General features: G+C 45.0%; 1 protein-coding gene across 3 annotated transcripts in view; it reads right to left on the bottom strand.

Annotated features, from left to right (window-relative positions):
* The window catches only part of BICRA (BRD4 interacting chromatin remodeling complex associated protein), a 76,244-nt gene that overhangs the window by 27,693 nt on the left and 34,338 nt on the right, over nt 1-14,213 (bottom strand). The window contains exon 1 of one of the 3 annotated variants that reach the window (XM_060084624.1): nt 2,054-2,128. The exons of the other annotated variants lie outside the window; for them this stretch is intronic. The gene's annotated coding sequence lies outside the window, so the exon portion shown is untranslated. Of the gene's footprint in view, nt 1-2,053; nt 2,129-14,213 lie in introns of those variants that run through there. 3 annotated transcript variants of the gene reach the window in all.

Here is a 14,213-nt window from a genome sequence, read left to right on the forward strand (position 1 = left end):
TCAGGTTGGACAAAAGTCCCCAGGCCCCAGCTTTTCCACCTGGTGCCTTTTGTCACATTTGGCCCTTGAGCACATTTTGAAGGGTTTACACCCAAGGCAATAGAAATGAAAGCAAAAATAAACAAATGGGACCTAATCAAACTTATATGCTTTTGCACAGTAAAGGAAACCATAAACAAAAGGAAAAGACAACCTATAGCCTGGGAGAAGATACTTGCAAATGATGTGACTGACAAGGGCTTAATTTCCAAAATATACAAACAGCTCATACAACTCAATAACAACAAAACAAACAACCCAATCAAAAAGTGGGCAGAACACCTAAATAGTCATTTCTCCAAAGAAGACATACAAATGGCCAACAGGCACATGAAAAGATGCTCAACATTGCTAATTATCAGAGAAATGCAAATCAAAACTACAATGAGGTATCACCTCACACCAGTCAGAATGCCATCATCAAAAAGTCTACAAATAATAAATGCTGGAGACAGTGTGGAGAAAAGGGAACCTTCCTACACTGTTGGTGGGAATGGAAGTTGGTGCAGCCAATATGGAGAACAGCATGGAGGCTCCTTAAAAAACTAAAAATGGAGTTACCATATGGAAGGGTTTACATATCATTTGATTATGCACGTGGTCCGACTTAAACTGCCAGGTACCAGGTCTCCTTGGGTCCTTCCAAACCCCTGTTGTTACCCCATTTGTCAGGTGAGATAAATGAGGCTAAATAGAGTGGTGAATGGGAAACCATGGGCCACACACAACCAGTGATACGTGCCCCCTACCCACTCATGCACAGGGCTACCCAGGAGCCTGCAGCTCTCAACCCGGCAGACAGAGGGAGCCTTGAAAGACACAAATGAACCCACTAAGAGTGGAAAGACAGAATTTGAATGCTGTCTGGATATCTGATGATACTAAGAAATTGTGATTAAGATTCTAGGTATAACAATGGCATAGTGTTTTTGTTTTTCTGCTTTTTTTCCTTTAGAGTTCTTACCTTTTAGAAATACATCCTAAAATACATAGGGGTGAAATGATCAAATGTCTGTGATTTACTGCAAAATAATCCAGTTCTGGGAGGTCAAGGGCATACTGACCTGCGCTGTCCAATACGGAAGCCACTAGCCATGTGTGACTACGCGCATTTAAGTTCAAGCTAATGAAATAAAATTAGGGCAAATGACTTGAGTAGTTATTTGTCCAAAGAAGATATACAAATGGCCATAAGCACAGGAAAAGATGATCCACACCACCAATCATTAGGGAAATGCAATCAAAACCACAGATGCCGCCCCACCCCCTTTAGAAGGGCTACTATCAAAAAACCAAAAATTAACAAGTCTTGCCGAGGACCTGGAGAAACTGGAACCCTGGTGCTCTGTTAGTTAGTGGAAATGTAAAATGTTGCAGCTGCTGTGAAAAACACTTTGGCGGTTCCTCAAAAAATTAAAAATAGAATTAGCATATGACCCAGCAAGTCCACTTCTGGCTATATACACAAAAGAATTGAAAGCAGGGTCTTGAAGACAGATTTATACACCCACGATCACAGCAACACTATTCACAAGAGCCAAAAGGTAGAAACAACCCAAGTGTCCATCAACAGATGAATGGATAAGCCAAATGTGGTGTCTATTTACAATGGAATATCATTCAGGGAGGAAATTCTGATACAGGCAACGGCATGGATGACCTTAAGCTAGGTGAAGTGAGCCAGTGACAAAAAGACAAAGATACCATCTGATGCCACTTATGACGGAGAGACAGGAAGTAGAATGGCAGTTGCCAGGGACTGGGGGCAGGGGAGGAGAAACCGGGAGTTATTGTTTAGTGGGTGCAGAGTTTCAGTTCTGCAAGATGCTACAGGTTCTGGAGAAGGATGGGGGTGAAGGTTGCACAACTATGCAAACGCACTTACTGTCGCTGAATTGTACACTTCGAAATGGCTGAGATGGTAGGTTGTGTTATGTATATTTTACCGCAATAAACAAATGGGAAAAAAAGGGGACAATGAGGAATGTGAAAGTTTTAAATAAAAAAGATTTACCTTAAAAGTGTAAAGGAAATTAAACATTTAGTTCGCGGTCACAGTGGCGACATTTCGTGGGCTTGACAGCCACACGTGGCTGGTGGCTACCGCACAGGACACCGCAGATCTAGAATATTCCCATGGTGGCAGAAAGCTCTCTTGGACAGCGCTGGTCTGTCAGAGTGGTGGAAAACTGAAAATTGGCAAAGAGTTGGTTGATGGGGTCCATGTTTTACTATTCTACTTTGTGCACATTTGCAGTTTTCCAAAATGAAAATTTTTTATTTTGAAAATACTTGAACATCAAAAAATCATACGTCTCTCTGATTTTTTATTGTCTGTCTCCCCCACCAAAATGTCAACCTCCCCCAAGGACAGGGATTTTTGTCTGTTTTGTTCCCTGTGGGACACCCAGAGCCTGAACAGAGCATGGCACATGGTAGGGGGTCACTAAATATTTGTGGGGTGAACAAATGAATTTGCACAGGGGGTTAAACAAACCCAATCATTCGTTCAAAGAGCAGCCTGGTGAGAAAATTACTAATTGCCCGCTCTGTGTCCAGCATGGGGGAGAGCTGAGGATACCATAACGAACAAAAGCAGACCCAGTCCTTGACTTTGGGCAAGATCAGGACTAGTGGTTCTCAACCAGGGGTGACATTAGACGCCCCTCTCCTTGCTCGACACACACATACTCAAAAAGCTTTTGAAAAAGTGACCAGGGGAGGTGGGGGACACACAATTAGCATGCAAAGCTGCAACCCCAAATTACGCACAGGGGAGTGGACGTCTTGTGCTCCTTCAGAGCAGAAGCTTTAAAAGCCATCGCATGGTTCTGCCCAAGTCCTGGCATGACAATGGATACACGGATGGAGCCACAGCCAATGCACGAAGCTCAGACACACGAGCGAGAGAGGAGCCTTTGCTGCTGTCAGCCACTGAGATCTAGGGCTCACTCATTGCTGCAAATCACTCAGCCGAAGCTGACTGATACATCTAGGAAGAGCCTACCCTGCCCCAGTGCTTCCTTGGTATCAGGCCCTGTGCTAACCCCACACCTATTGATTCCTCCCAGTCCCCGGGGACGCAGGAGGAACATTTCCCACAGCGCAGGAAACTGAGGCTCCCAGGGGTCAGGACACTTGCCCCAAACCACACTGTGAGGCCAGAACTTGAACTCAGACCCTGTGATTCTGAAGAACCTCATTCTCCACCACTGGGCTATAAAAAGCAGGAAAAGCTGGGCTTGCGAAACCACAACCAGTTCAAGAGAACAGCCATGATGCAACAATGACAAAGTGTCCTTCCAGAAAATCGTGTGAATTCCTCCGGCACTTGGAATGCCATCGGAGTTTTGCGTTGTCATCAGGAGTTGTGCAGAAGCCAGGCTGCTGAGCAGGATACAGAATTAAAAGTCCCCGCGAAGCTCCAGAAACAGGCTAATTTTAATTTAGATTTAATTTAATGCTAGTAACCCTCAGGTTATTTGCAAGTCATAAAAATGAAAGTCCACGGAACACTACCATTTGCTGATGGGAAGTGATAGGTGGAGAAGAGGATGTGGCAAAGTCTAGCTGTTGCTTTTCCAAACACCATTTCCCCACCCCTCCTCGCCTTGCTCACAGAAGCCTGACTCTGCTCGGGGTAACCCCTGCCAATTCCAAGATGTAAACAAACGCTGTTCTGAGTCAGTCAGTCTTTTTCAAACTATGGGTCATGCCTTTGAGGGTTGTGAAATCAAATTAGCAGGTTGCGACAAGGAATTTTTTTTTAAGTTAAAGAGTATAGGGTCAAATGGAATGGGATAGAATAGGAAATATTAAAAGGCATCACACAGGGTAAGCAAAAGGATCAGTTTGTGATACTCGTTTCAATTTTGTGTGTCTCTGTGTGTACGTATTTCCTACTGTGGGTTGTGGCCAAAATAGCTTTAAAATAATTGGATGAGGCCAGTGGCACTGCTCTCCCCTTTATCAGCCATTCACTTTCCCAGGCTTCCTAGCAGCTAGGCTAGCCATAGTTTTGCAAATAAGTAAAAGCCAAAGTGTACAGAGTTGGGTTCTGCTCAATGAATCTTTTGGGGAAGACAGAATTTGGGAAAGTTTTTCTTCCAGAATATAAAGACAGAGCTTCTCTAGGGAGAAAGTCTTTTGCTTCCTGCTTCCAGCTTTGAATACAGTTGAGAAGACTGGAGCTGTGGCAGCTATTTTGCAATCATGAGGCAATAAATCTGAGGCTGATAAGCCTACCTAAGAGAGGATAACTGATGAGGAGAGAAAAAGACTAGGTTCTTAACAACTCCTCATGGGTTGCCTGCCTCCAGACTTCTTAATCCTTACAGTTTAAGCCACTGTTGGGTTTTCCGTTAGTTGCAGTCAAACACAACCTGACACAAACGAGTTGGCATTTCTAGACATCTTTGCAGTCCATCACAAGGACTCTCAAAGCCTTCCGTGGGTCAAGGACTGTACTCTGTGAATCCGCTGATTGAGAAGAGAGGCCCAGCAAAATGGGAGAGGGCTGATGGTAAGGGGATCTGGAAAAAAGACCACTGGGGCCAAAAACTCTTCTTCTCCCTAGTCCCACTGTTTACAGCTCCTCCTATTTATTATCCAACCCTTGAACTTGGGCTGGCCTTTTGACTTGCCTTGGCCAACAGAATGTGGTGGAAGTGATGGTGTGCGTTTCTGAGCCTACTCTTTGCCCAGCTGCCATGGGACAAAGTCCAGGCTAGCCTTTTGGAGGACAAGAGACACATGCCCATCACCTCTATCATCCCAGCTCACAGCCAGCCAAGCCCTAGAAGCAGAGCTGCCTAGCTGACCTACAGCTGACCACACCCAGGTAAGACAGAAGTAACCAGAGGTACCCAAGGCCAAATTCTAACCATTAGAACCACAGTTTTGTTTTAACCCACTGTGGCGCATTGTGTTTTCCAAAGATGGCTGAAATAATGTCTACAACCTCCCATGATCTACCAAAGTGTGATCTTGCCAGTCCCCTTGAATTGAGGAAACTTTGTGACTACTTCAACCAGGACAGTGCAACAGAAGTGCCACTATGTGACTTCTGAAGCTAGGTCATAAAAGTCAATTCAGTTTCTGCCATGTCCACCAGGACATTTACCCTGGAAGCCCTAAGCCACGTTAATAGAATTCTTACCGCTCTGAGGCCACCATGCTATGGGGAAGCCTAAGCTAGACACATGGAGAGACCATGAGTAGATGCTCTGGTTGATGGTCTTATCTTCAAGTCATCCCAGCCCAGGTGCCATGCATGGCATATGAACAAGCCCTCAGCCCCCAGCCTGCGAGTCTTCCCAGCCAAGACCGCAGACATCATGGAGCAGAGACCCACTATGTCAAATTCCATGTCAAATTCTTGGCCCATAAAACCTGTGAGCATAATACAATTGTTCCATTAAGTTGCTACATTTTGGGGTAATTTGTTAAACAGCAACAGTAACCAGAACAGCCTCTAAAGTTGGGGGTTATTTGTTATGTGGCAGCAGCTAGCTGATACAGCCCTCTCTAGAGACTAAGTACCAACTTTGACCTCACACCTCTGACTCACCCAACTCTTTTTTTTTTAATTAATTCATTTATTTTTGGCTGCATTGGGTCTTCATTGCTGCATGCAGGCATTCTCTAGTTGCGGCGACGGGGGCTATTCTTTGTTGTGGTGCACGTGCTTCTCACTGCGGTGGCTTCTCTTGTTGCGGGGCACGGGCTCTAGGTGCATGGGCTTCAGTAGTTGTGGCATGCAGGCTCAGTAGTTGTGGCTCACGGGCTCTAGAGCACAGGCTCATTAGTTGTGGCGTACGGGTTTAGCTGCTCCGCAGCATGTGGGATCTTCCCGGACCGGGGATTGAACCCATGTTCCCTGCATTGGCAGGTGGATTCTTAACCACTGTGCCACCAGGAAAGTCCCTCACCCAAGTCTTACCCATTCCACCTCCCAAATCTCTCCACTTTATCTCCTCCTCTCCATGACTACTATTCCTGCCCAGATCCAGGCCTCACCATCTCTCTTCATCTATCCATCCACCCAGACTTTTGGGGAGAGAGAAAGAAAGAGCTATTTGGAGAGCAATTAAAATCGACACCACCTTTATGTTCAGTGACCTTTAGAGTTCTAAAATCACTGAATTAGTTTAACAACATAAAAGCGTGCCCTATAAAACTTGGATTGCTCATAAAGCAACTGGTGTCTAGCTCCTAAAAGCCTTGTTTACACAGGTAGTCACACACTAGAAATGTTTGGTATGTTCTCTCTTTTCCCTTTTTGCCATTCACCGCTGTTCTAAATGAAGCTATAAAGCCACAGACTTGCCAAGAAAATCAGGCATCTGCAAAGATTTTTGAATCTTTTCTTAATACTAGTGTATAAAAAACAGGGGGGAAATTCCGAGGAGTGAAACAGGTAACAGGGTGGGGTGAAGGGAACAAAAGCAGCGATTACACTGACCAGACACAGGGCTGCCAGGGCGTCAAGCAAAAGAGAACACTTCAAGTTCAGGAAAAAATGGAGTTAAGAGAAGCAAAGGGGAAAGAAAAGCCCCTACAACATTCCACACATGCTTTAGACCACTTGTTCCTAAACGTGGGCAGGCACCAGAATCACCTGGAAGGCTTTTAAAATAAAGAATGAAAGAATGGACTTCAGAATCAGCAGGTTGGGGGCAGGGGCGGGGGGGTGGTGCTGAAAATTTGCATTTCTAACAAGTTCCCAGGTGATGCTGATGCTGCTGGTCCAAGGACCACTGCTCTAGAAGCTTTTGTCTCTTTAGTTTTCCTTCTGGGGCTCTTGCTCTTGTATAGAACATAAGCCACCAGTTCCTAGCCAGTGTCCAGGCCCCTGACAATGTGGTCTCACAGGGTCCTCTCCGAGGCTCAGGAGGGTCCAACAGCCAGTCTCAGTCTGATATCCTTTTAAACAGAACTTGGATTTGGTTCCATTCAGCAATGTACCCTCCTAAGAGGACAACTCACAGTGAGTATAGGCCTTTTGCCTCTTCGCCAGAAACTTCCTTTCTCAGCCTCCTTTGCAGCCAAGTGTGGACATGGGAAGATTTTTACATTTGGATAAAAAAGACAGAGCCTTACATTGGGAAGATTATTTGCCCCTACTCTTTCCTGCTTGAGAGAATGATGTGAAGCATGGTGACAATGGCCAGTGCTACAGCAGCCATTTTGCACTCCTGAGGGGGAAGGCCCAGTGAATCAGAGACAGACCCAACATCCTGGCAATACTGAGCTGCCAAATATCCCTGGAATGGCCTTCAACTAGATGTTTTGTTCCAGAAGAGAACTAAAAGCCTGAATTAAGTAAGGTTAAACATACACCTACTCTATGACCCAGAAATTCCACTCCAAGGTACTGACTTAACGGATGTGAAAAGTATGTCTACAAAAACATTTGTACAGAAATTTTCATAGCAGCATTATTCACAAAAGCCCCAAATTGGAAACAGCAGAGTGTCCATCGACTGGTAGATGGAGAAACAAACTATGTTATATCCACGCACTTGAATACAGCTTAATAATGAAAGGGAATAAACTACTGATACAGGCAAGGTCATGGATGAATCTCAAATCCACCATGCTGAGGAAAGGAAGCCAGACACAAAAGACCATTCACTGTGCGATCCCCTTGAAGTAAAGTTCTAGTGAAACTGATGGGGAAAAAAATCGGAGGTGTGATTGCCTTAAGTGAGCAGCAGGAGGGGGAGAGGGCTAAGTACTGACTAGGAAGGTCCACGAGGAAATCTTCTGGGATGATGGAAATGGTCTGTAGCTAGATCTGGGTGATGGTTACATAGGTAATATTTGCCAAAATTCATCAAGCAGTGCACTTAAGGTTTGTGCCTTTTATTATACTTAATTTGTATCCCAGTAAAGCACAGCTTAAAAAAACAAAAAACAAAAAAACCCCTACACAATCAATTCTTGTTATTCGTGGTAGTTATGTTCTACAAAGTTGCCACAAACACTGAATTAGAGAATAAGGAACCATTGCTCCTGGGGGAAATACACGTTCTTATGAGCCTCTGGTCCCAACATTTTCATCAACTGATCAATACATAACCTTGTTTTTACGTGTGTTTCTGTTTAAAGACGCCTGATTTAATATATACGGCTGATTCATTCGCAGTAAACCCATAACCAACGGCGCTGTAACTCACACCTGAACAAAGCTCATCTGAGACACATCACAGCCTTCTGGAACTTAGGAACACTAGCCAACACTTCAGCACAATGTTTGCGGGGCATTTTAAACAGCTAAACCAGCAACAAAAAGCCCCAAAATGTGAAAAACGTGGCACTAAACAGACCAAGAAAAAGCCACTTGGCTACAGTAAGAGCTGAAACAAGAAGACAGAGGGTCGCCCTGGTTGATCTCAGCTGGGAACAGGCACACAGGACAACTCAAATTTTTCACTTGCTCTGCACATGTCTGTAAATGACTGGGAAAGCACCCGGTGTGCTGATCTAGGGGTTACAAAGAAATTTTAGCAGGTAGATGAATTCACAAATATGGCATGTGGGAATGAGAATCAACTGTACAGGGAAATATTGGTCAAGATTATAGCACATTTATTTACCCTTTACCCGGAGATTTCACTCATGGCCTGATCCTACAGGTACAACCTGATATATCCAAAATTATACATTTAGGAGGTTTTTAGGGCAAGGTGTGTGTCTACCAGCGAGATATCGGAAGTAATCCACTGGCCATCAGTGGAAAACAGGTTAAATAAACTGGGTCCATCTAAATGGGAATACCATGCAGCTGTAAAAAAGAATGAAGAATACAAATGGCCACCTATATGGGAAAAGAATCTGAAAAACAATACATATATGTACATATATAACTGAATCACTTTGCTGTATACCTGAAATTAACACAACATTGTAAATCAACTATACTCCAACGTAAAATTTAAAAAAAATTGTTTTTAAAGAATACAAATGGCCAACAAGCCCATGAAGAGATGCTCAACATCCCAGTGGTTGAGAGTCTGCCTGCTGATGCATGGGACACTGGTTCGTGCCCCGGTCCGGGAAGACCCCACATGCCGCGGAGCGGCTGGGCCTGGGAGCCATGGCCGCCGCACCTGTGCGTCCAGAGCCTGTGCTCCGCAACGGGAGAGGCCACAACAGTGAGAGGCCCGTGTACCACAAAAAAAAAAAATCAAAAAAAAAAAACCCCAAAAAACCCCCACAAGTGGAGACTGCTTCACCCACTAGGATGGCTACAATCAAAAAGACAGACAATAATGAGTGCTGGTGAGGATGTGTAGAAATCAGAACACTCGTACACTGCTGGTGGGAATGGAAAATGGCAGGGCCTCAGTAGAAAGTAGTCTGGGAAACTCCCCAAACAGTTAAACACTGTTACCATGTGACCCAGCAATTTCACTCCTACATATATACCCAAGAGAAATGAATATATGCATTCACACAAAAACCTGTATACAAATGTCCATAGCAGCATTATTCGTAATAGCCAAAAGGTTGAAATAACCCAAATGTCCACCAACGGATGCACGGATCCACAAAACGTGGTCTCTCAATTTGGTGGGATATTACTCAGACATCAAAAGGAATGAGGTACTGATATACCACAGTACAACATGGATGATCCTTGAAAGCATCATGCTGAGTGAAAGAAGCCAGACACAAAGGACCATATATTGTATGATCCCATTTTATGAACTGTCCAGAATAGACAAATCCACAGAGACAGAAAGATTAGTGGTTGCCAGAAGCTGTGGAGAGGGAGGAATTTGAAGTGGCTGTTCTTGGGCACAAAATTTTTTTTGGGGGGGTGATAAAAATGTTCTGAAACTAGGTAGTGGTGATAGTTGCACATTATATAATCTTGAATATATAACCTGTGAATATACTAGGAAGTGCTGAATTGTACACTTTAGATGGGTGAATTTCATGGTATGTGAATTATGTTAATAAAGATGTTATTTTTTAAAAAGGAACAAGGATGTTCTCCATGTACTGACAGAGAAAGTTCTCCAAGACTATTGTTCTGTGTGAAAGTAAAATGCAGAACAGTGTATAAAACGTTACCATCTGCTTAAAGACAGTGGGGAGGAGATACAAGAATATATATTCTAGTAAATCAACTATACATCTACTTAAAAAAAAAGACTATATATCCTAAATGCCTTTCTAGGTCTAAAGAACTTCCAGAAGGATCTCTACAGCGCTAAGCCCACTTATGAACTAGGAGGGGGACCCAGCAGATGGGACAAAGATGGGATGGAGACACTCCGCTGCAAATTTTTCAAAAATAGCTTTTGGTTTTTTTTATAATTTGTTTTTTGTTTTTTGGGGGGTTTTTTTGGCCATGCCCCGAGGCTTGTGGGATCTTTGTTCCCTGACCAGGGATTGAACATGGGCCACAGCAGTGAAAGCTCCAAGTCCTAACCACTGGACCACCAGGGAATTCCCCAAAAAGTACCTTTTAAAAAATGTGTTAAAAAAAATAAGAGGGGCCTCCCTGGTGGCGCAGTGGTTGAGAGTCCGCCTGCCGATGCAGGGGATACGGGTTCGTGCCCCGGTCTGGGAGGATCCCATATGCCGCCGAGCGGCTGGGCCCGTGGGCCATGGCCGCTGGGCCTGCGCGTCCGGAGCCTGTGCTCCGCAACGGGAGAGGCCACGACAGTGAGAGGCCCGCATACCGCAAAAAGAAAAAAAAATAAATAAATAAAAAATAAGAGGACAGTTTCCACCATCACTCATCAGCGTAAACTATTACTTGCAGCCGAAAGCACACAAACTAAAAAGCTATTCAGTGGTAAAAGGAAGCACTGGGATTTGAACCCAGACTTCGGGACACCAAATCCTCGGACTGCCTTCCAGGACACCCCACTGCCTCAACTCCAGTGTCCATGAAAATGCTGCGAAACTCTAATCATGGCCCGATTTCTCTCACATGATGCTTGAGGCAGAACCACTGGGGAGTCCTGAGAAGTGGGAGCCTGAGGTCTACCCCAGGAGGGCCAGGGAGCTGGGTGGGCAGGTCCTGAGCCAGCCATGGGTTTGTGGTCCTGGTTTCAAGATGTCACACTTCATCCTGTTTCTTAACAAATGCCCCCCACCCTCCTCCAGGGCTTACTTACAAGCAGCAACGTCCGTCTAACCCTGTCTGTGCTCACCGTCTGGAGGGCTGCAGGGAAGTCGCTAACCGGCCTCCAGCTTCCTCTCGGGTCCCTTCTAAACTCAGCTCCCCACTCGGGCCAAAGAGGTCCATTTGATGTGAGGTCACGTGGTTTCCCCTTCCCAGGACTCTCCACTGCCCCACTCAACAAAACAGTGCTGGGGAGACAGCGGCAAGGACAACAGACGTCCCTACTCTTCCTGGTGACGTTCTAGGGCAGGAGTCAGACGACAAACAGAGAACAGAGACATGGTGCCGAGAGGAGGAAAGCAAGAAGGCGGGAGAAAGGTGCTGTGGGGAGGGGGCAGGGAGGGCTGCGGGTGCATTTTTAGTGAAAGTGGTCGGGGCGGCCTCATAGAGAAAGGGGACTCTGAGTTGATGTGCAGGAGGTAAGGGAAGGAGTGATTCAGACACCCAGGGAAGGGTGGTCCAGGAAGAAGGAACAGCAGATGCAAAGGTCCTGTGGCAGAAACATGCTGGGGATGCTTGAGCAACAGCAAGGAGGTGAAGCGGGGTTGAGGAGACGATCGGGGTCAGCCACAGAGGGCCTGGTGGGCCGTGGTGAGGACTCGGGCTTTTATTCTGGGTGAGTCCAGGGACGTGACCTGACTTGGGTTTTCACAGGGTCCCTCCGGCTGCTGAGTGGAGAAAGAATTGCAGGAGGCGAGGATGGGAGCAGGGAGCCCAGAGAGGTGGTAATGGTGGCAGGGGAAGAGGCGAAAAGTGGTTGGAGTCTGGGTTTGATGGCCAAGCAACAGGGTCTGCAGACGGACTGGCCAGGAGGCAGGAGGTGCAGGGGAAAGAGCAGAGTCAAGGGCCCGCTGGAATTTGAGCCGGACAGCAGGGCAGAGCAGCTAAAAGTGGGCAGCCAGGCAGGATGTGAAGTGCACACGCACCCTTACACCAGCTCTCCTGGTTGATCAAGCAGCTGCTCCAGCTAAGGCCATTTCTCGCTAAGGTATTCTGATGGTCCCAAAGCTGCTAATTATGTTATTAGGAGAGGGGTTGGCCTCCCACCCAGGACAAAGCAGGGAGGGCTGCTGCTCAGAGCCTCAGAGACAGAGAAAAAGAGCTGAGATATGCAAGGCCTTCAAATCTGCCTCACCCAGCAGCTCTGTGTGTGTCTTGTTTCATAATCTGGCCTCCCCCAAAGTCTAGACTGAGATTGGCAGTTTACATCTGACTTTGAATCCTTAAACCATCTGGGGGTATATGGTGTAAGGTAGGGATCCCACTTCATCTCTTTCCAAATGAATGACTAGCTTTTGGTCCCCAGCTTGGTTTATTAAGTCTCTCCCTTCCCCATCAATGTGACCACTGGCCACTTTGGCCTCAGACCAGATGTCCATACCTTGCCTGGCTCTCATCCTGGGCTCTCTGTTCTTTTCCATTGGTAAAATGTCAATTTCTATTTATTCCCTCATCTCGGAGATAAAACATATTCAGCTGGACAGGTAATCAATATATGGATTGATGCTGGGCAGAAGGTGATGGATAGTCCAGGCATCAAGGTGCCTCAGAAGGGTACAAGGTCCCCAAAGCAGAGACCGTGATGTCCCTTTGCTTGACAACACATTCTCAAGTAACTTGACTTATACATCACGTTATTGACTTTTAATGAAACTATCCTCACAAGAAGAGACAGAAGGCATAAGAAAGTACTCACAAAGAAACCAAAAGGTTACAAATCATAATCTACAGACACAAAAGGTCACATATCGTATGATGCCATTTCTAAGAAATGTCCAGAAAAGGTAAGTCCATAGAGACAGAAAGCAAATTAGTGGTTGCCAGGGGCTGGGGGGAGGAGAAACGAAGACAAACTGCTTAATGGGTATAGGGTTTCCTTTTGGGCAAACGAAATTATCCTAGATAGGTGGGTTGGCAGGAAACGAGATAGAGGTGATGGTTGCATAACATTATTAGCGTACTAAAAGCCACTGAACTGTGCACTTTAAAATGGTTAACTTTTTTTAATTGAAGTATAGTTGATTTACAATGTTGCATTAGTTTCAGGTGTACAGCAAAGTGATTCAGATATATATATATATATATATATATATATATATATATATATATATATATATATATAATTTTTCAGTTGCTTTTTCCCTTATAGGTTATTAAAAAATATTGAGTATAGTTCCCTGTGCTACAAAGTAGGTCCTTGTTGTTTATCTCTTTTATATATAGTAGTGTGTATCTGTTAATCCCAAACTCCTAATTTATCCCTTCCCCCTCAAAATGGTTAATTTTTATGCTATGTGAATGTTGTCTCAAAAAAAGAAAACACAGTTAATGTAAGCAGAAAATAAAGACGATGGTCCCATTCTTATTGTAAGCTGTTCCTATTGTAAGCTCTTTTTAAGCCACGTTAAAAAGTAAAGTCAGGGACTTCCCTGGTGGCGCAGTGGTTAAGAATCCGCCTGCCAGTGCAGGGGACTCAGGTTTGAGCCCTGGTCTGGGAAGATCCCACATGCCACGGAGCAACTAAGCCTGTGTGCCACAACTACTGAGCCTGTGCTCTAGAGCCTGCAAGCCACAACTACTGAGACCACGTGCCACAACAACTGAAGCCCGTGTGCCTAGAGCCTGTGCTCCGCAGCAAGAGAAGCCACTGCAATGAGAAGCCCGCGCACCGCAAGGAAGAGTAGCCCCCGCTCGCCGCAACTAGAGAAAGCCTGCGCAGCAACAAAGACCCAACGCAGTCAAAAATAAAGAAAAAAAGAAAAAAAAAAAGTAAAATCAGTAATGTTTTCAGCAGAACTGGCAAAAAGCTGACTGAAACTTTAATTATCAAGAACATCATTCAAAATAGAGACTTTAGGTTTTATCATTAGTAATGACTATTGATAAATATAATGCTATGTAAAATGTTTGATTTTTTAAAATCTTCCTCACCTGTTTTTAATGTACATTTTTATGTATTTTTTTATAATGTACCAAAGTGGAGTCATGTACGTATACAGTTTATAAAAAACAGGTGACGGTTAAGGCT

This window comes from Mesoplodon densirostris, chromosome 19 (assembly GCF_025265405.1).
Source record: "Mesoplodon densirostris isolate mMesDen1 chromosome 19, mMesDen1 primary haplotype, whole genome shotgun sequence".
Taxonomy (NCBI): Eukaryota; Metazoa; Chordata; class Mammalia; order Artiodactyla; family Ziphiidae; genus Mesoplodon; species Mesoplodon densirostris.